The sequence below is a fragment of the Aethalodelphis obliquidens genome, unplaced genomic scaffold (assembly GCF_003676395.1).
Source record: "Aethalodelphis obliquidens isolate GAN/ISIS:26980383/991018 unplaced genomic scaffold, ASM367639v1 scaffold3, whole genome shotgun sequence".
Classification (NCBI taxonomy): Eukaryota; Metazoa; Chordata; class Mammalia; order Artiodactyla; family Delphinidae; genus Aethalodelphis; species Aethalodelphis obliquidens.
The window spans coordinates 45,375,746-45,399,142 of record NW_020837947.1 but is presented as its reverse complement, the minus strand read 5'-3'; the positions used below and the strand labels follow the sequence as shown (position 1 = coordinate 45,399,142).

The 23,397-nt window shown below is 40.8% G+C and overlaps 1 long non-coding RNA gene across 1 annotated transcript in view; it reads right to left on the bottom strand.

The window, feature by feature from the left end:
• LOC113610280 (uncharacterized) overlaps positions 1 to 23,397 on the bottom strand; it is a 336,551-nt gene that overhangs the window by 207,959 nt on the left and 105,195 nt on the right. Inside the window, exon 6 of the long non-coding RNA XR_003429020.1 lies at positions 16,901 to 17,136. This is a non-coding gene — a long non-coding RNA (uncharacterized LOC113610280). The remainder of the gene's footprint in view (positions 1 to 16,900; positions 17,137 to 23,397) is intronic.

Below are 23,397 nucleotides of genomic sequence, written 5' to 3'. Positions count from 1 at the left end.
CTATCAAACTCTTAGAGGGAAACATAGGAAGAACACTCTATGACATAAATTACAGCAAGATCCTTTTTGACCCACCTCCTAGAGAAATGGAAATAAAAACAAAAATAAACAAATGGGACCTAATGAAACTTCAAAGCTTTTGCACAGCAAAGGAAACCATAAACAAGACCAAAAGACCCTCAGAATGGGATAAAGTATTTGCAAATGAAGCAACTGACAAAGGATTAATCTCCAAATTTACAAGCAGCTCATGCAGTTCAATATCAAAAAAACAAACAACCCAATCCTAAAATGGGCAGAAGACCTAAATAGCCATTTCTCCAAAGAAGATATACAGACTGCCAACAAACACATGAAAGAATGCTCAACATCATTAATCATTAGAGAAATGCAAATCAAAACTACAATGAGATATCATCTCACACTGGTCAGAATGGCCATCAGCAAAAAATCTAGAAACAATAAATACTGGAGAGGGTGTGGAGAAAAGGGAACCCTCTTGCACTGTTGGTGGGAATGTAAATTGATACAGCCACTATGGAGAACAGTATGGAGTTTCCTTAAAAAGCTAAAAATAGAACTACCATACAACCCAGCAATCCCACTACTGGGCATATACCCTGAGAAAACCATACTTCAAATAGGGTCATGTACCAAAATGTTTACTGCAGCTCTATTTACCATAGCCAGGACATGGAAGCAACCTAAGTGTCCATCAACAGATGAATGGATAAAGAAGTTGTGACACATATATACAGTGGAATATTATTCAGCCATAACAAGAAATGAAATTGAGTTATTTGTAGTGAGGTGGATGGACCTAGAGTCTGTCATACAGAGTGAAGTATGTCAGAAAGGGAAAAACAAATACCATATGCTAACACATATATATGGAATCTAAGAAAAAAAAATTGTCATGAAGAACCTAGGGGCAAGTAGGGAATAAAGACACAGACTAGAGAATGGACTTGAGGATATGGGGAGGGGGAAGGGTAAGCTGTGACAAAGTGAGAGAGTGGCATGGACATATATACACTACCAAACGTAAAATAGATAGCTAGTGGGAAGCAGCCGCATAGCACAGGGAGATCAGCTGGGTGCTTTGTGACCACCTAGAGGGGTGGGATAGGGAGAGTGGGAGGGAGGGAGACACAAAAGAGGGAAGAGATATGGGAACATATGTATATGTATAACTGATTCACTTTGTTATAAAGCAGAAACTAACACACCACTGTAAAGCAATTATACTCCAATAAAGATGTTTAAAAAAAAAAGGAATCTGCCTGCCAATGCAAGGGAGATAGGTTCGAGCCCTGGTCCGGGAAGATCCCACATGCCAGGGAGCAACTAAGCCTATGCACCACATCTACTGAGCCTGCACTCTAGAGCCCGCGAGCCACAACTACTGAACCCACATGCTGCAACTTCTGAAGTCCACATGCCCTAGAGCCTGTGCTCCACAAAAAGAGAAGCCACCACAATGAGAAGTCCGCGCACCACAACAAAGAGTAGCCCCGCTCGCCACAAGTAGAGAAAGCCTGCACGCAGCAACAAAGACCCAACACAGCCCAATAAATAAATAAATACATAAATAAAGAAAGAAAGAATACAGCACAGTGTTCTCATATGCCATGACCCTGACTCATACTTATTTTACAAAGCTATAGAAAATGCAGCTGGGCAAATGTAGCTACTGTGTTGATCCACAATAAATTCTCTCTTCCAATTCTTTGTTTACTTTTATTACAGATTCTAATTACTGCCATTAGAGGAAATGCATTTATTCTGGAAACAGTTTTATAAAGTTTATTAAAGTACTTATGATAGAACATCTGTGATCTCTTTGGGATTATTTATTATTCCCAGTGTTATGCATGATTCTTTCATTATGAATGCTTGTCTAGGTTTCTACGTCATTAGAGAGGTTTAAAGACTTCTCTGCTCAATGATATAGTTACAAAGAATGGTCCAACATATATGATATGGTAGATTTTGCTTCCCTCAGAAGTAGATCATGCTGCCAACATGCCCCCCACGCCCATTCATTCTGGAATCCTCAGGAGACAGCTGCCGTTATGCCAGGAACAGTATCAGGATTTGTGAGAAGCATCCTGGTAAGTTTGACATTGGTCCCAGAGGAGTTCACAGATGGTTAAAGAAGCCTTGACATGAAGCAGGCACCTGTGAAGATATCAATAACTCCTTCAACAGACATTTCTGTGGGCCTACTGTATGCCTGCTCATTGCTAAGTGCTGAGGATAAAAACGATGGAGACACTGTCCCTGTACTTTAGGAGAAACAAATCTAAAAGCTTTTCAACTGGAATTTACAAGCAGTTCTGCTTTTGTGAGATTATTTCATTTAGTTCTTATAACCACTGTGAAATATTATCCCATTTCATGGATGAGAAAACGGAGGTTCAGAAAAGATGTCACTTTCCCAGGATCACAAAAGTGATCATAAGAGAGTGGCCAGGTCAAGACTCAAACACAGATCTTCAGATCCAGAGTCTCTCCAAAATTCTCTCCATAGCTGTGTTAAGAGGCTTATTCTAATAATTATGCCTCTATGATATTTTCTTTATGTAAGGAAATCATTTCAGATGAAAACAGATTATTGATTTAGGAGAGTTATCTTCTGCTAGAAAGACAACAAAAAGCAGAGAAAGATACAGCGCTCAAGTATGTGAAATTGAGGGAGAGTGGGAAATGAATCAGGGTACAAAAGGAGCCGAAAACAACCTGCTTAGGGAAAAGGTGCGGGGAACACATATTTTAAATGCTTTTCCCTTAATTTACAATCATGTCTCCTGCAGGACCCAGTGGGAAACAGTAAATTAAAAGAACTGCGCTAAATTTTGTTCATAAAATGTTCTCATTTTATTGTTTCTCTCACATGAGACCCTTCCTTTAAAAACCCCAATAATTGTAGCCTGGCAGGTGATACTGGAAATACAAGCGAGAAACAAGCAAACATTTGGTTCTCAAGAATCAAGAGCTTTCTTATTTATCAATATCCGTTTCCTCTTTCTATATTTAGTCACTGATATTTACAACAGTTTTAAAAAAAATGAATGACTAATGTAAAAGCAGTTTTTCAGAAAAAAAAAAAAAAAAGAAAAAAATCTAATGCTGCTTGAAACACACACAAGTCCCGGAAACTTCTTGTTGACTATCAGTTTTCTTTTGCCTTTTTCCATATGCACCTAGCTGAGCACTAAGTCAGTCAAGACAAGCACCTCAATCAAGCATCTTCAATTAGGTTGAAGCAAACTAAATTTATTCCCAAGAATGGAATTAAACACCATTAAGTAAAATCAGTAGCATCTGAATTTCACATTATCATCTGTATAATGCTATTCTATATAATTACTGCCATTTGTCCAAAGTACTCGACTACATTTTCAAACAACATATGCTTGATATACTTTGATTAAATACTGGTGACTTATCATGCTCATTCCTGCACATGGAGGAAATTAGAGTATATACCAAACTGCATGGTTTCTCCAAAAGAGTTTGGCAAACTAGGGTGGCTCACTCCATCAGGAAAGTGGACACTGGATCTCTAAGGAGAAAACAGCTTTATCCTGGGGCAATGTTTCCTCTAGGACTCCATATTTGCCATTCTTCCACCCCAAATTAGAGACAGGAATTGAGTCAGAGCCTACGTCAGCAGCACCCAATCAGAACCAACCTTCTGGTTAGCAGTCCAAAACAATTACAAATTCTAAACTCATCAGCACCCTCTTCTTAAACATCAACAATGTTTCATCTGATTTTCCATTCTCTATCTTGCTAGCCTGGATCAGAAGAGATGACTGGAGACTACAGAAATGGAAAGCTTGCTTTTCTCCTGAGATCTCTGTCGGGTTTAGCAGCTTGATGGTTCTCTCCTCTGTCAAAGCCAAGCCTGAGGGCTGAGTATCTGGAAAGTGCTGGATGCTCTAGGTACACCTTCTTCCTCAATCTTCCAGAAAATCAGTAAGGCCATCACTAGCATCTCTATGTTACAGATGTAACAAGTGAGGCCCAAAGGGGTTAGAGGATTGCCTTAGGGTCATACAGCCTGTCTGGTCTCAAAGCCTCTGACCTTTCCATTATTCCATGCTACCTTTTGGTGATTTTGCTCCATGGGTCAGGGAATCTCTCCATATGCACTATTCTATCCTCCTTTAACCTTATTTCTCAGTTCTGCTTTCCCCTGTTTTCATCATGTTACCTCATAGCAGAATTCTGCTAGTAGAATTGACAACACTTTGGAATTAACACCCTAGTTCAACTGTTTACTTAGTTTTCTCTATCAATTTCTGCTTTACACACTATACTTTAGAAGCTCCCGGGGTTTCAGTCCCATACCCAAGTCAAGCCCCTAGGATATAAGGCTTATGTCTGGAACAGAGTTTGGATGAGTATACAATCATCCACTCTCCCATCCTCATCTTCAAGCATTATGATGAAAGTCTTGCAATAGCAAAGAGACAGGAGAGATGTAAGTGCAAAGCGAAGGAGGACAGTGAAAAAGTCTACCCTTAAAATGCCAATTCTCACTCAAAATGGGTCCTCTGTTATTTGTCATCCTGTGAAACTCAGTGTCATCTGTAAAGTTGGGCTCAAAGTCAGCAGGAGGCTAAGGTCAGATCCTAGCACCTACAAACAAGCTACACACCAGGGCACATTTGAAAACAAACAAAACTGTTGGACCAGAATCACACAACTCTGCAGCAAAGCTGTGCCTCGGGAGCACATGGCCCACTAACAAGAGAGACAATTTATCCACAGCTTACTACGTGCTGAGAACCATGGAGAGAATTTTGCTGACATTTTCTAATTTTCTAATTAACTCTGTGAGGTGGGCATTATTGTACTCATTTTACAGACAATGGAAGTGATGCAAGAGAGGGCTTCAATGTCACAAATCTAGTAAGCACCAAAACTAGTTTTTCAACCCAGCTATACTGATTTCAAACAGCACAGTCTTAGCCATTATGCCATTTTATTCCTCCAACCCACTCTACAGAGCTAACACATTTCAATCAAAATGTTTACCTAGTCTTTAAAATAGTTGCATTCAATATACTTTGGGTAAATACAAAGAACCTTAGTCATTTTTCTTAACATTGCCTCATTGATTGGCTTAGGATTTTATCATCTGATTCAATGGTTGCAAATATTACATCATCTCAGACTAAGGACAGGACTTCACATTTATTCAGCAAACACTTGAGTTGACTATTATGTGTCTGCCTTACCTAGAGCTTGGCTCTGAGGACCCGGTTGTGAAATAATCACAATCTATTGCTCCCAAGGTGCTCACAACCTAGTAGAGAAGACAAATGTGCAAAGAGATGGTTATTATTCAGTGTGGTGGCTACCTCTGAGCTACACCCAAAGTGTGCTGCTGAAAAGAGGTAGCAGCTACCTCTGCAGAGGCAGATCTGAAAGGGTTTGCTAGAGAGCTGAGGAGTTTTTTTTTTTTTTTTTTTTGGTACGCGGGCCTCTCACCGTTGTGGCCTCTCCCGTTGCGGAGCACAGGCTCCGGACGCGCAGGCTCAGCGGCCATGGCTCACGGGCCCAGCCGCTCTGCGGCACGTGGGATTTTCCCAGACCGCGGCACGAACCCGCGTCCCCTGCATCGGCAGGCGGACTCTCAACTACTGCGCCACCAGGGAAGCCCTAGAGAGCTAAGGTTTTAAAGATGAACTCCTCTTCACCCAAGAGCTAGAGAAAAGGGCAGTTCATGTAGCAATCTCAGCAGGACCAAAGGTGTGGACGTGAGAAAGAAGGTAGTATGTTTAGGGTCTCCTATCTTCCAGTCTGCGTTTTAGCATCTATTATCTAGAACAACAATAAACACGGATATGGCTACATGCAGCAAGTATTTCCAACTGCCCTGTGTTCTTTGGCTCAAAATATTGTTCCCCATCTGTCTTATTTGTCTAGTGCACACAAAAGACATAAAAGATAAGGTGGGAACTTGTCCAGGTGAGGTCATTAACTAACCAAACAAGGCCTCGTCTAGAAGCCTCCCTTCTATATGGAAGAAATAGGGATCTGAAACAAAGGTTTAATGAAAGAAAGAAAAAAAAGTGGGGGAAAAGGAGGTAAAGAAGTGATTGCTCAGCTAAAACCTAACAACAACTCAGGGGAAACAATTAATTTTATCTCAGTATATTTGGGTTTTTCTTCTGTTGTCAGTCACAACACTTGAATAAAACTGTCTTAGAAATCACCATATATACATTTATTATTGTACATAACAATATGAAATAGTCTGTAAACCAACAAACTATGAGTAAAACTTTGTAATCCATTTCTTTTCTTTCTCCTCACTGATCATACACAATAGGGAAGTGGTTCATATTGGATTGTCCTTGTTAAAAGAAATTATAACATTAGTCCAAAATGTCTAATGAGAACTGCATATATTAGTTAAGGACCAGAAATTAGACTATAATTGATTTAGATCCAGCAGTTACATGAATAAAAATTGAAATGAATAAAATGTGATTCTTTTTCTACTTTGTTTCTGACTCTTAGAAGGAGCGTAGAAGAGCATGGTGTTTGGAAATTAAATCTTAGTTCTGCCACTGCAGAAGCCTGTAAGCTTGCACAAGTCACTTCACCTCTCTAAGCAGATTTCATCTCTAAATAGGGTTAATAATAATATCCACAATGTACAGTTGATAAATCAGACAAGGCCACAGCCCTAGAGCCCACTGGTGAGCCTAGACTCTGGACTCTACTGCGAAACAACCCTGACATGAATTTAGTTCAGTCTTTTGTCAGGAACACGGTGGCAAGTGTTAATACAGAGACATGTAAGGGGTGTTAAAGGGATTTGGAGTCTGGGCACTTAACTCAGCAGAGGAAGGCAAAAGTTAGGCAAATAGAAAAGGGTGAACAGGTACTGAAACCAACCTGTGAAAAGAATGCCTGCCAGCCCGGCCCATTCTGAAGACTCCAAGTCATTCATTAATCCATCCATCGAATCATTCATTCAATTTTTACTTCATTACAATGAATTATTCAACATTCCATTCATTCAAGATACACATATTGAGACAAAGCATGTATAAGGTATATATTATATCCAAGAGATAAGAATATCTTATAAGAAGTCTGAGGGGCTTCCAGGCTACTAGGGAAACTGGAAATTAAATCAATGAGGAAAACATGATGTAATCCATGCTATGGCCATGCTATGCACATGGCGATGGAAACCACAGTGGAAGGAAGGGCACTTAAACGAGGCTGGCTCATCAGGATGCCTTCCTAGAGGAGAAAAAGCCTGAGCTGACTTTAAGGAAGTCTGGGGGTTAACTAGATGAATCAGAGGAGAATGGGCAGAGTCTAAGGCGTGAGAACCACACGCGGGAAGGTAAAGACAGTCGGAGACTTTCAAGAAAATCCAGGTGTGATTTGTGGTGGGGAGTAGCGGGAGTTAACTGTGAAGAGATAGTGGAAAGCGGGTCAGGAAGCTCTCCACCCACCATGCTGTGGAGGCAGACTTGACTGTGAACTCTCCAGGGAGCCATTGAGAATTTAAATTGGGTCCAGACAAGATTAGATTTGCATTTTAAATCTTTATTTTAGCTGTAAGTGGATCAGGGAAACTGGCAATGATCCAGTCAATAAATAAGGAAACCATGAGACTAGATGGAGGTAATGAATCTTAGAAAATTTTAGAAGGTTAAATCAATAGCACTTTGTGAACAGTTGTATCATGGAGTTTAATTATAGGGAGAAAAGTGTCCAAGATGACTTCTAGCTAAAGAAATTAGGAACAAATTAAGAAGAGCCTAACACTTAATAAAGGTTTTCTATGTACTAGGCATTGTGCTAGTTGTACATATCCTTGACCTTATTTAATCTTCATAATAACCTTATGACATAATTGTTACCGCCTCGACCTCAGATGAAGAAGCTTAGAGCCAGAGATGTAATTTTCACAAGAGCACCCAAATGGCAAAGACAAGTCTTGGATCCAGATGTGTCTAACTGTCTTATCTATCAGACAACAATATCATACCATCCATACCATCTTGGGTGGATGGCTCCTCTCACTAAATAAGACAGCAGATCTTGAAGAGCAGGTTTGAGAGGAAACCCAATATAGAAGTGTTGAAGAAAGAGGACTATCCATGGGGTTAAGAGGTAAACAAACACTGAATGTTAACAGAGGAGCCCAGGGAACGGAGTGAGTCACAATGTTGACAGCTTGTGAACAGACAAGATACTGATTGACAAGTGTTTATTGAATTTGGTGACAAGAATTTCGATGGTTGGTAACCTTGAAAAGAACAATTTGGGGGCAGTTGTAGGAACAAAACCATATTGTGTTGGTTGAAAAATTGCAATCTACAAAAAAAACTAAATCCAACTTGAAACTCTAAGTGCTGAGGGGATGAAAAAGAATGAGCTATTGTTAAGGTGAGCCTCATCAGGGAAGGCTCCCTGTTGGACTAGGCTGGCAAGCACAGATTTACTGCATCTTGACCCCTGAATAAGGTGTTGATATTAACCTTAAAGGAAATATGGGAAGGTTGCTTGTTTTGTACAGCTGAGGAATGCCAAATACACTAGACATATGGATTTATCCCAAGGATTCATCACCAAATGTAGCCCCAAAATCTTCCCTTTCAACTCTTACATGGTTTATACTACATGGAATCCCAGGGAAAAAATAGTGTGATCAGGTTCACAACACACATAGAGAGAATCAAAAACAAATGCTAATTATAGAAAGAGAAAAATGTGTATAATTGCATGTGTATGTATATCCATATATATGTACATAACATCTATGTGTACCTTTAGTATATGTCACCTGAAAAGGTCACAATATTGCAAATAAGCATCACTTCAAACTTAAACCTCCTGTGTTACTTGGATCCCCAAGCTTTGAGTTTTCTAAACTCTGCCCAATCTAACAGCAGGTGCACACAAAGAAAATAAGAAAGTTTTGCAATAAACAGTATTGCTTTGAGTTCTTTTAGAAACATCTATAGAGGAACTGATTTAAGTAAAAAAACAAAACAAAAAATTCTTTCAAACACATAAGTTTCAAATAGGTTTACAAATGGGGATAACAGTCCTATCTACTAAGGTCTCCTTAAATTATGAAAGATGTCATCATCATCAAATATTTCAAAATATCTTTAGAAACTGAGATATAGAAATTGTGACAGTTTTGTATTTAAACTGTTCTTAGTAATATATCTTAATATAACTCTAATTTTAATAATTTCTATTTGGTTGCAGAAATAGAGACACAGACATAGAGAACAAATGTATGGATACCAAGGGGGGAAGGCTGGTGGGATAGACTGGGAGATTGGGATAGACATATATACACTACTATGTATAAAATAGATAACTAATGAGAACCTACTGTATAGCATAAGGAACTCTACTCAATGCTCTGTGGTGACCTAAATGGGATGGAAATCTAAAAAAGAGGGGATATATGTATACTTATAACTGATTCACTTTGCTGTACAGCAGAAACTAACACAACATTGTAAAGCAACTATACTCCAATTTTAAAAAATAAAATAAAAAAATAATAATTTCTGTTTGGTCACTTGAGGTCAGTGGCTTTAATCTCTATTTTAACAGTTATAACTGAGAATTTTAAACTACACTTCCTTAGATTTCATTTCAAAGACATAAAGTAATACCAACTGAGCTTTTTGGCTTATTTTATAAGAAATTATGTAACAAACAACCTTGAAGATGGCAAGAAAAAAAAATTTAATTAGCAATATTTGATATGAGAGAGCAAAGCCTGATTATAGTGAGAGAACACTGTCCCATTGTTTGACACTCTTGATGCTACAGTTTATGTATAAAGTGAGTCAGAAACGATAACAAAACTACTAATTCCATGGAGTGTTTTCAGAGTGTACATTTTCTGATTAATTAAGGACCTTCTTAGATGATAGGGAAGATTCCTAGAAAGACAATAAAAAAGAAAAACTTTAAATCAGGGTTTCCTTGGTCTTTGTACCAGTTTTGATACTAAATCATGCTCATTTTGTCCCCAAAGATATTAAGTTAGTTTTTCATCCTTTTGTGAACTACCCGCATACATTTTCCCACAGTGTTCTGGGCATACTCTATGTCTTTGTTCAGACTGGGTGGCTTAAACAACAAACATCTATTTCTCATAGTTCTGGAGTCTAGGAAGTCCAAGACCAAGGTGCCAGCAGGTCTGGTGAGAGTCCTATTTCTGGCTTGTAGACAGCTGTCTTCTCGTACATATCCTCACATGGTAGAGAGCAGAGAAAGGAAGCAAGCTCTCTTCTTATGAGAGCACTAATGCCATTCATAAGGGCTCCACGCTCATGACCTAATTACCTCCCAAAGGCCCCACCTCCTAATACCATCACATTGGGTTAGGATTTCAACATATTAACTTGGGATGCATATAATCATTCAGTCCATAACACCCTACATTATTTTAATTTTATTTTAGGCTGCCTTAAAGAGAGGGCTAAAGCCCCTTAGGGGCTAGCACCATGGAGATTTGCCAGATCTGCTGAGTGAATCTCATCCACCCCTGTCACCTCAGAAAGCTTGCCAGGAAAGCTGGAATGTTCACGTCCTTCATCTTGCCACCTTTATGTCTTCTTGTGCCTGTTTGTTCCTCCAGAGAGAGATCTTCCCTAGACCTCTGCAGAGGCTGCCAACGTTCCTTTCCAGGAGGTCAGCTTGTACTGTGAGGGGTCACTAACTCTTCTGTTCCCTGAGTCGACCTGGGTGATAGCCCCTCCAGACCCTGTGATGTCACCCCTTTAATTGCTCACAAGCTTGGGAGCCTCAGGAGAGACTGAGGCTCAGGAGCATTTACACAGCCAAATAACATGCTGCAAAGCTTTGCCTTGGCCTCCTAGCCCCAGTGTCTGAACAGCTCTTTTATACTTGCGCTCTCCGGGCCTTGGAGATCTGATGGAGATCCACACTCCGTACCATGCTCCCAGAGGGTGGCTGCAGCAGTAGCCCTGAGGCAGTAACCAGAAAGTGGCTTCCCAGAAGCCACTGTCCCCATGGGCAATCTCTATGAGGAGGGCTTTCTTTTTTTCATAAACATTAGTTTTTAAATTTCTTAACTCTGAAATTTTTCAAAATTTTTCAAAATTTTCTATTCCTTTATCTCATTTTGTTTCTTGAAAGAGAATGAAGAAGGCAACTTTCGATATTTGTAAATATTGATTCCCCAGATACCTAATGGAGATTTTGAGGATAGCTGTTCAGTTGATTTGATAAGGCCCATGAGGAAGTGACCAGAAGTGACCTGACACTAGAGAAGAAGTATCTCCAAACATCTGACTTGTCACTTTCCAAGCTCCTAGGAGACGTACCGATCATAGCCATAACAATATAGAGACAGGAAAGAAGTTCATTTGGGTCATGGACTAGTCAGATCAGTTTCCAAGCAGGGCACTGTATTACCACCACATTTTTAAAACATTCATTGACTTTCTGTACTCGAGGAATAGTTTTTCTTTTCCGGTTTCCAACAAGCCCCAAGTGAGCAGCCATGGGCTTTCTATTTTCTCATGTAGCCTATTCTGCATGCCTCTTAAAGTACAAGTCTTCTCCAGGGCTTGAGAGTTTACCAGCAGCTTCTCTTTGGCACTAAGAGCCACATTGCAAGAGGTTTGGGTTCCCTTACACTTTCAGTAAATTTGTGTCCAGCTTTCCTTTGGCTTAATCCTTTTCCCGACCTCTGACTATCCATACTATTTGACCACACCCTAACCAAGCTGTTATCTGCAGGACATACTGCATTCGTAGGTTCTTAATCTATTATAATTATAGTGGTTTGCGTATCATGATAACTCAAACTCACGTAAGAAGTTTCTGGAACACCTTATAAAACAGCAAGTGACAAGATCCCTACCCTGAGGCGCTTACAATCGAGGTATCTAGGTCAGTCAAAATTTAAAGTGGCTAACAAGTAAAGCAGAGTTGCAGAAAATTGTTCAGGAAGTGAACATTAGAAAGATGTAAAAAGAAGAGATGACTGGATATGTAAATGACAGCTACATTTTCTGTGAGCAACATAAAAACAAAGCATGAAAATAAATATATGTATATAAAAAAAACAACAGTCCCAGAAGCTGACACAAGGGTAAAAGCTATGAAATGAAGTAGAAGATCAAGCTGGATTCCAGACTGTGCAGAGCCCCAATGAGAGCAAAATCACTGAATTCAATTTAGAGAAAAAACTAAGATAAAGAAGCACGTCACAGAGCAGAGTGACATCTTATTTGTGGGAGGAAAAAATAGCATGCCTGACACAGAGATTTAGATAAATTTTTAACGTAAAAATTTAGAAGTTGAAAATTCACAGCTCCAAATAGATTTAAAATTGCTTTTCCCTCATTGTAATAAAATTTTAGATAATTGTTCACATTCATAGATGGTGGTATATATCTAAGGTAACAAGGAAACATTAATGGAATCAAAATCACCATAAGATATTATATATTTTTCTCTCAATTGTTCAAAATCCCTTGGTAATTAGAAGACATACTCTCCTTTGGATTTTGTTTTAAAAATAATTGTTCTACATCAGATTGTACATGTTTTAGCTTGGAAAGTCAGCTGCCTTTTTATTTTGTTTTACAGATGACAATTTCAGACTTTGGCACTGGGTGTCTTTCTTTCTTTCTTTCTTTTTTTTAAATTTCAATTATCCCACACTGAAGTTGGCAGGAAAACCAAGTAGATAGTTTATAAACACAGATAAAGTGCCACAGAGTAAATAACACACTATGAGAACACCCAGCAATTTACTGTTGAAATCCAGAGTAAGCGTGTGAAAGCTGTTCACTCCATGATGTCTCTCCTCTTCTGAATTGAAGATTTGCTTGGCTCTGTGTATCTAAGGCGGTGCTGCAAGGGCGTGGGTCAGGTGGGACCACGACCCTCCCCTGGGCTGGGAAGATTACTCATTAGTAATTACCCTGTGCCTCTCCCTCCGCACAGAGAGCCTGAGCCAAGCTGGAACTGGCTTTGTTGGGGTGGGGAGGCGGGGCGGGGGGGGGGAGGGGTGGATTTTCTCAGTTTGCCTCTGGCGACGATGGCGCTACCCCTCCTGGCTCCCCTGTTTGATTTCCCAAAGGAGAGTCACAGTTTTCTAGCCTTTTCTCTGTGGGGTGAGGAATGAGTTTCCCCACAAGTCTCCTCAGGCCACTGCAGAGACCTGCCAAAAATGGGTCATCTCCTCTCAGTGCGTCAGGAACCAGTGCTTTGGCTCTTGTAGGAAAGTGTCAGAATCACTTGTTACACCTAGGAGAGCTGAACATTTAGCCCATACCTAAGATCATTTAACATGAAGAAGACCCAAAAGATCACAGTTATGCGCTGAATTGTGTCCCCTCCAAATTCACAGGTTGAAGTCCTAACCCCCAGTACTTTAGAAGGGGACATTATAAAGACAGAGGGTTTTTACAGAGGTAATTAAGATAAAGTGAGGTCACTAGTGTGAGCCCTAACCCAGCAGGACTGGTATCTTCATAAAAAGGGGAAATTTGAACACAGAGACACACACAGAGGGAAGATGACATGAAGAGACAGGGAGAAGATGGCCATCCACAAGCCACAGGCAGAGGCCTGGAAGAAATCCTTTCCCTCGCAGCCCTTAGAGGGAACCAACTGTGCCAACACCTTGATTCAGACATACAGCCTCCAGAACTGAGACAATATATTGATATTTCCATTGGTTAAGCTGCCCAGTCTGTGATTCATTGTTACAGCAGCCCTAGAAGACCAATACAATCACTAAATACAAAGGTCACCTAATACAACTCTCTTGACTCTAGCTGAGGAACCCTTGGCAGAGAGATAGAAAAGGAGCTGCTCTTGTCACACAGTCTGTCAGTATCAGTTCCAGGACTGGAACCCTGTTTCCTGACACCGAATTCAGTGTGCCTCACCGCCCCAGGTGAGTGACCTCACCATCAGGAGGTCATTGAAGGGTCACTTTAATCAGTAGCGGTCACACTGAAGGACCTACACTCACTCAGCAACTCCGCACCATGATGGGAGCCGAGTGGGGACAGACCCAAGTGTCCACCCAGAAGATGGATCCTTTGAGCTCTCAGCACTTCATTCCCCTTCGTGAGGTGAAGCACCCACAGCAATGGCCCTTTGGGGTAAATCGTGAAACGATGGAGCTGTGGGGGAAGGTTTTAAGATAAATGTACCCATGGTTTATTTCACACTCCAACTTCAGACTCACAACTCCAGGGCCCAGGACTAATCTTCCACCAGCATAATGTAAGCAGTCTTTTTTCACCCTCTCCAACTCAGTGTGGGAAGCCATGGAGGAAGCTTGTTCCAGGGATCTGGAGAATGAACGGTCCAGGAGGGAAAGCTGCCTGGAGGGGTGACCAAATCTCACATCCAACACCTGTCTGCAACTTCACACAATCAGTCTGTAAGGTGGGCAAGTAAGAGGTCAGGCATCCCACACTGCTCTAGGGCAAACAAGAGTAGCATCTTTGTGTGTCTGCTGCCCTGCCATGTGCTATATTTAATATAGTCTTTTTCTCTAATTTATTAGGAAGAAATTTCTTAGTAGTGACATATTTGAACTGGGAAGCAACAGAAGTTTTTACATGACTACCATCTACCTCTTTTGACAAGGGGAATCTTAATCTTAAGTTCATGAACTCCCTGATGAGGAAAAAAAAAATCACATCTTTATTTTTGCTAACCTCTAACTAATCTTTAGCATTTCCTTCTATTTTGAATGTAGGCAATAAAGCAGTGGTATTAGCAATACCAGTAATAGAAATAGAATTCATTAATACAATCACAGATACATCAATTGTTAAGGCTATCAAATTTTCATTTATGCTCATCACAGCTTTGAAATGTTGGTAGTTATTACATCTACCATTCAGTATTATCATTTTATATATTCATTTAAAAAGGCAGATATTACATTTTTCCTTTGATAACTGCGTTTCAGTATAATTGATTTTTGGTAATCCTATGTGTTTTATTTATGCATGTATAAATGGTATCCTAAGAAAGGAGTCATAGACTTATCAGACTCCCAGTGGAGTCCATGACAAAAAGTTAGGAACCCTCACTGTGGCAGCAAGCACAGTCACTGGGAAAAACGTGACCGGCCAGAACTGTGAATGTTCCAGCATGTCATTTATAATCAGAAAAGAAGAGAAAAATCCACAGTACACTACTGAATCATGGGAATCTGATTAAAAACGCAGATAGTTATCCCAGAGAGTTGAGTTCAGGTAGTCCTGGGTGGAGTTTGTTTGTTTGTTTGTTTTTTAAAAGAGATTTTGAAGCAGGTGGTGTGAGGCCCACACTTTGAAAAACACAGATGTTGATGTTCTGCTAACCTAACCATTTTATGTTAACACATAATACCTATCCTGGATTATTTCTTTTTCACCCCTGGCTTCTAAATCCATAGTTAAGTAACACAAGCAAAAATTTATTTGACTTTACTTTGGGCTGCAAAAATAATTTTAAAAGTATTTTCACAAGTAACACAGTTTAGAATAGCATTTATGCTTCAGCACTTTTTAAAGATAGAGGCAAACAATGTCAAAAAGAGAAAAGTTAGACAGGCATACACAGGTCAGGGACCTAAAAAGGATTAATATCTTTTTTGAGCATAATGTACTTGGCTGATGTGAAAGATGAAGGAACCAAAGGCTGTAATGCTCGCAGGCATGTCTAGCTCTTTGGAAGTTTGCTTTTGCAAATTCCTCTACCTTTCTTGAGTTACATGATTCACCTTGTGTTCACATTGGCAGCTGACTGCCATTTTGCCAAGAAGTTGATAGAATTTGCAAAGCAGTAATTGACATCTCTCCTGGAGAGGTACACAGCCCTTAAGTGATGGAGGCTTTAGTTAGTGGCCCTGTAAACTCGGCTCAAGTGTTCCGAGTAAACAGACTAATTACAAGAGCACTGGACGGACCAGCATGTTTGCTCTGGGTGTGAAGCAAGCATCGTTTTCTCAAAGCTAGTGCAGGACCTTGGAGGCCTCTTAGCTCAGCAGCTACTATAGTATGAAGTATCAGAAAATACAAAAGAAGCTTTAAAAAATGATTTGCATAGTGTGTATCTTTTCACCCTGGTCCGTTTCAATTGCATATCATTGTATCTAGGACAAAAATGCATCCAGCTATTAAGAAATTTAAATTGTAAAAGTTTCCCCAACTTACTTTATTGGTAGCTTTATTATAGACCTTATTAGAGCCTACCTTGTACTCTCTCGCCCTGGACTGAAAGCCCCTGGAGGGTAGGAATATCATTTCAGGGCTGGCCTGGCTCAGAGCTTTCCTGATTCAGCTCTTGATGTTGGAGACCTTTCCACAGCAGGGGCTTACGTGGAACAACTCAAGGACCTTACTGTGATCTGTCCTCCTGGCCTAGCGTCTCTATTCACCAGGGCTGGGGCCTGGGTTGGAGTCCTGGCTCTGCCACTTACCAGCTATATGACCTGACTTTAGGCCAGAAAGTTACTAGATATTTCCAAACCTCAATTTCCTTGTCTGTGTAAAGGAGATAATAAGGGCCTCTTCCTCTCAGATTTGTTGTGGGAATCACAAGAGATGATGCATGTGAAGCACTTAAGACAGCACCTGGGAAGTGCTCAGGAATTGTTAGCTACTATTATTTTCAACCAAAAACATGGACAAAACATGAAAATGATGCTACTGTGAAATCTTGAACCAAGGAAGCCTCAGATAATGGCAGTCAACAATCTGAGTAACAGAACCACATGACAGAGCAGCTCTTAGCCAGGTCCACACATCAGAATCACCTGGAGAGCTTTCTCGACATTCTAACAAGCCAGAGTTGCTGGGAAGATGTGAGAAACCCTCGCCTTCTGAACACTTACCTTTTTGTGATAATGACCCTGGAGCAGTATTTCTGGGCAGATGGTGCTGGGGGGAGTCTGGGATCTACAAGGCCTCTGGGAGCCACAGATGGGGTCTCCTAAGAACAGTTAATAACTTGCTGTTCATTTACAGAAGAGTCCATGTTAGCAGGTCTTTTCAACTGGTCTTCTATATTTCAATATTTTTTTCTTTTCAGATTCATATTTATAAGCAAGAGATAAGTCACAGAATTCCCCTGTAAAAGATGATTTAAAAAGTCTGCATTCCATATTCACTTAAAAATGGTTAAAATGGCAACTTTTATGTCATATATGTATATATCTTGCTACAATTAAAAAAAAATAATGTAATAGGCCAAAACCCAATATCCTTTAAATGGGTGCATTGTATGATATGTGAATTATATCTCAATAAAGCTCTTTTTTAAATCTATTCAAAATAGGGGGAAAAAATTTCAATCATTTTTGCATGAAAGAGGCCCCAACAAATGTCTTTGTCCTCAGAAGCTAGAACTCATAACTAACTTCCTCTATGCATGTTTTCAGCCAAAGCAAAGCTTTTGGTCACTTGGGACTCAGAGATTTTCCTTAGAAAATGGTAACTTAGGTCTCCTAAGAAGAAGAAAGAGGGGGAAGAGAAGTAGGAGAAAAAACTAAAAATAAATATGTAATTATAAGGTGTTTCTTCCTATCTAACTCAGTAATCCTATTTTTATCATTAGGAAATAGCAAAATAGCTCTTTGGCCATTATTCTTCTCCAATCTCCTTTTTTCCCTTAATCTTGCTTTCTCTTCCCTGAAATAATCAGGTTATTCCTTGGGATGCCCTTGGGGAGGACAGAGCCTTTGCATCAACTCCCCACTGCAGCTTGCCCTTTCCTCAGTCACACATAAGATTGTTCTTCTAATCTGCATCCAACAAAGTCACAGGAAGGTGTGAGGGGTTATCAAAAAGAAGCATCTCTGGAAAAGTTAACTACAGTGAGTTAACTTTCCCAGAGACGCTTCTCTTTGAAAAGTTTAGCTCGTTACCTAAAATGGATGACTGTCTGGGGGCTGTATATATCCAAGGTAAATTTGATCAGATGGGCTTTTCCATCCATCTCAGATATAACCACAGTACACTGTGTGTGTGCGCGCCAGAGGCTGTCACCATCTATCTTTCCCCTGGAGTTAAAATCCTCCATTCCAGGTGGATGCCACTGAGGTGAATGATGTAGTTGGCCTTACCTTCAAACTCAGTCTGCTCGACCTGAAGATGGTATTTTGGAAAATTTGTCTCACTGGAGAAACAGCAAAGCCATTTCTAGAGCACGTGTCCATGTCCTTCACTGTTTACAAAGCAGGGATGGAAGATTAAAAGATTTTTAAATGCACTGCACTCAGAAAGTACCGCTTTAGTGTTTTAAAGGTTAAGAGATTCATCTATGGTCAGCTGGTCAACTAATGGCCAACAGAGCTGGAAATGGAAACACCCAGTTACTCAAGTCCTCAAATCACTGCCTGGGCTTTAATTTCCTTATCTGTCTGTTATGGTTGAGAAGCCAAGAAAGAGATTATATGACCTTCAAGGTCCTTCCTAGGTCTATGACTACAGTTTTACATCAGGGAATGTCTCATCAGCATAGTGACAAATTAGCCAACATTGCCCCACCTAAGGGTAACTCAGGATCATTCTGCTTTTTTTTAATCTACGGTACTGGGTAGAAGATTCATCCCTCTTCTGAATACAATATTAGATATACAAATGCACAGATCAGAATCCGTGATCATCATAGAAAAACATACAAGGAGTGACTCAAATGTGTGTAGTCTTATATAATGATGTCATTGTACCAATGGCAGATTGAGAATGTCTAGGCAGTAGGGGTGACAATCTGGTTGTTAGCTGAGAATTGGCATTATAGTCAGCTTTTCTTTCTCCCAGCAACTCCCGTGGTGGTCTCACTTGCATCAGGAGAACAGGAGCCACATTCTCCATCTGCTGCTTGAGAAAGAGCACAGGCTTTGGAATCAGCCCACCCTCCTCTGGTTTCTTGTAAGTCAGAACCCTTACTTGAAATAGCCCAAATCTCTCCCACCAGTCCCCCATCCATCCTCTGTTTTACTCACATTTATCTTTTGAGCTTCCCTACTAGTGTTTCCACCTCACCCTTCCTTCCTTTGGCGCCCCTCCAGCCCCTACACAGATCTCACTGCACCCTGTGCCTTCCTACTCCTCCCTTGGGAGGTAGTGACTATTACTGTCTTCATCTTGCAGAGGAGGGAGCTGAGGCACAGAGCTAGTCTAGTGATATTGACTTGAAACAGTAGTGGGGACTTCAAAGTGGAAGAACGTTAATGAGGCTGGAGAAATAAGGAGGTTGACCCAGAGGGCAGGAAAGGGGAAGAGATTTTCCTCTTACTGCCTTTTCTCCACAGCAAGGCCCACTTGCCCTGGAACTCAGGATCCCTGGAATGACTCAGTCAGTCAGTTAAGAAATCACTGAAGGTACATGTTTTATGTTGCACGGCCCAGGTTAAAATGAGGATTAGGCAGTTTGCTGCTGATTCCACACTTTTTTTGCATCATTCAAGGGGTTCAGAGGCTGCTTTGGGCACACGTGTTATGGAGACAGACTCCTGTGGCTCAGTTCTGTGCCTCTTGTTGTCGATATTCCCTGAGATACGAGGAGCATAGCAGCCCTTGGGTGATATTTTCCCAACTCCCATAAAACATAGGCTTGTAAATTAAAGGGAAAACCCACCACACATGCTTCGTATGTGAACCCAAAATTTTACCTCATTCGTGGTCCTTACGTATTCAATTAATATGCATAATTTTCATTTATGAAATCCTGGCGATGATTCAACTGAGAAATGAATTAGCTTCTTCCTGTTATATCATCTTTGTTTGAATACTGACCCTGCCGCTTTCAAAATGTGTAACCTGTACTAATTACTTAAACTTTCTGAGCCTCAGTTTTCTTACATGTACAATGAGGATAAAAACAGTTTCTGCTTCTAGGTTGGAAAAATTAAATGAGTGAATACATATAAACTGCCTAGTCCACAGTAACATTCAAATATTGCTGTTATTTTGTTGTGTATTAAACATACATTTATTGAGTATCTTAGTACTGGCCGGGTACCAGTTGTATGTTAAGCCCTAGGAATACGCAGATGAATATTTTCCTTATTAAACCCTCCAAGTTTAAAATTTTTTTCAGATGATTTACTAAGATATAAACAATGCTGCCAGATAACAGGAATTAGAAGTACATAAGATAGATAAGGCCAAGGGAAGAAGAAGAAGGGGCAAACTTGGAGGCAGGAAAACTTCCCTGAAGGGTCACATACTTGCTAAGGGTGGGCCACCTTTCTGGCTCTGGACTTCCCTGCAGCCAACAGGAAGCTGCAAAGTTGAACAAGACAGAGATTTCCGACCTCAGGGAGCTCTGAGTCTAGTTGAGGAAACAGATGTGTAAACAAACAATTACGGTGCAATGTGATGAATGCAAAAGTGGAAGTTCTCTGGCAGGCTTTACAGAGGAAGTGATATTTGAGATTGGTTTTCAAGGATGGAGAGGGTTATAGATACTAACCAGGAAACAGGACAGCACAGACAAAGGCTTGGAGCCTTGAAGAGCACTGCTGTCAGCTTGGAAAACGGGGTAAAATTTATTAGAGTCTCATCAGAGAAGTTCTAGAAGGCATCCAGTTGCTTAATTTTTTTTTTCCCCCATGAAATAATGACAGGGCTCACGATAAGTGTTCCATGCCAGCAAGAACAATAAACACAGCTTTAAAGAAATCAGAGTGAAGTTTAAAAATCAGGCAAGGGCTTCCCGGGTGGCGCAGTGGTTGAGAGTCCGCCTGCCGATGCAGGGGACGCAGGTTCGTGCCCCGGTCCGGGAAGATCCCACATGCTGCGGAGCGGCTAGGCCCGTGAGCCATGGCCGCTGGGCCTGCGCATCCGGAGCCTGTGCTCCGCAACGGGAGAGGCCACAACTGTGAGAGGCCCGCGTAGTGCAAAAAAAATCAGGCAAAATGCCAAGGAAAGAAAAGAAAAGAAACCTTAAAACTCTACCTCTCTCACTATATGTCCACTAAGATTTGGATTTCCTCAGGAATCTGTTGGGAAGGAGAGGGTTCTACGCTTAGATATAAATATTTAGCAATTCACTGTCATCTAAAAACAGCATCAGAAACAGAGAACTAACAGGATAGAATTTTGGAACGATGTCAGATCATTAGAAATCAAAGAAAAGAGGCATAAATAATTTTTTTTAAAAATAGCCGGATAGTGGTAAAGCTGAGATGAGACCACTTCCTACTTTCGAGTCTCTTTTCCAGCTGACCACGTGGATTCTCCCAATATACAAGTACATTACAATGTTTTCAAAATTCTTCCAGCTTGACATAAACGTGTCCTTACATCTACAGATACCCAATTCAAAAATAACTTACTTTCAAAGAAGAACAAATGACTGAAACTTGACTGAAGTTTTCTTTTTGCACATGGCCATGCCACTGACCCCACTGGCTTAAACTGTCTTCCCAGAAATCCTTTATCTTCTTGGCTGATTAATGATCTTTTAGCAGTGAATCCTAACACCACATTCTGGGCTGGTTCCATCTGGCTCTCAATCAAGAAACTGAGAACAAATTGAGAACAAATCTGGTGAACAAATTGTAAGATAGGGCTTCCCTGGTGGCACAGGGGTTGAGAGTCCGCCTGCCGATGCAGGGGACATGGGTTCGTGCACCGGTCCGGGAAGATCCCACATGCCATGGAGCGGCTGGGCCCGTGAGCCATGGCCACTGAGCCTGCGCGTCTGGAGCCTGTGCTCCGCAACGGGAGAGGCCACAACAGTGAGAGGCCCGCGTACCGCAAAAAAAAAAAATTGTAAGATAAATGACAAGGACTGGGGCAACACAGGTAAGTATGGGATGTGTATCTTTGGTAACTCCCAACTTCCTTCTCAGTTTTGGGGGGTGTTTTTTCTCTCCCCCTGATATCAATTACACATTGCCCAACAGCTGTCCAAAGCCTCCACTTTCACTTTTCACCCTTATGAATGCCGAACAGTCTCCATTATTATTAGCAGTATTAACATATACTACTATACAGTGTAAAAACTCCTTTCTATTACCTCTTTCGATCCACAAAACAAGCAAGGATTATTACCGGGACACACGCACAAGGAAGCCAGGAGCAGGAAGCCTGAAGGACCTGGCCATTAGCATATGGTCTAAGTAGCACTGGTGTTCCCATCTTCACGGCCCTTCGCCCCTTATCCTTGTTCTACAAAAGTAGCCCTTCTTCTACGCCCTACTTTCACTCCACCTTAAAATATCCATAGCTTAGCTAAGTCATTCAGGAGGCTCTTAAGATAAGGAGGTACAGCTTAGTTTCAAATCCATCCTCTACCACATAACCTCTCTGAATCTCAGCGGTCTCATGTGTACATTGGGTTCATATATAATTTCTTGTTACAATGAGCGTATATTCATTTACCATCTCTGCAACTTAAAACATTTGAATACAAATATAAATAATAAATAAGTGACGGTTCATTGAGATGTCATGTGTAAAGTAGTTGGCAGAGAATAGATCCCAAATGTTTGCTCTCCTCCTGCCCTGAGCAGCTCCATTACCTCGTTAACAAGACTGATAAGCTTCGCTATGACACATTTGTTGCACAAAGATGTCCACAACCGGGTGACTTTCTAGTTGGTGGAATGTGTGAGAAATAAGCTCACCCGCATTCCCTCTTACCCTGTCCTCTCTGCTGGGAGGAGGGTTGGCCTAGGGGACTGCCTACGGGGAAGAGTGCCCTGGGATTGGGTTGATCTCTGGGCAAAAGAGCTAAGTAGGGTACATTGGCCTTTCCTGTCCTTTCACTTCCCTCTCTGATTACCTTCTCACATTTGGGTTTTTTCCCTCTACCCACTCCACCTACTTTCCTAGATCCTGTATTTTAGCATTCCCCTCGCAAAATAATAATTACAATTTTGTCTGTTTTTAAGGCTAACCATTCCACTGCATTAAATATCCCATGTGCCAAGAATATATATTTGGTTTCTATCCTTTAATACCTAGTGGACAACTATATACACTGAATCTAGGGTTTAGTATCGTAACTAATATATATATAGGTATATAAACTTGGTCACAAATAATTCTTTATAGCTAATGATTATAGGTACAGAGCTTCAAGACTCATTCTCTTTCAGAAGGAATATATCCTTCTACTTCAAGAATGTTCAATAGCTTTTATTTATCGTAGATAATTATTCTGGTCTCTCCACACTGGGACGGCAGTCAGGAAGCTGTACTCTGCTGTGCGCTAAGGCCAGGATTTTTACCGATACTTCCATGGCCTTATGACTTTCATTAAACGGCAAGGCCCCTCATCTTCCAGAGAACACAGGGATGCATAAACAAATGTGCCAGTGAGTATGTGTACACACACACACACACACACACACACACACACACACACACACACACA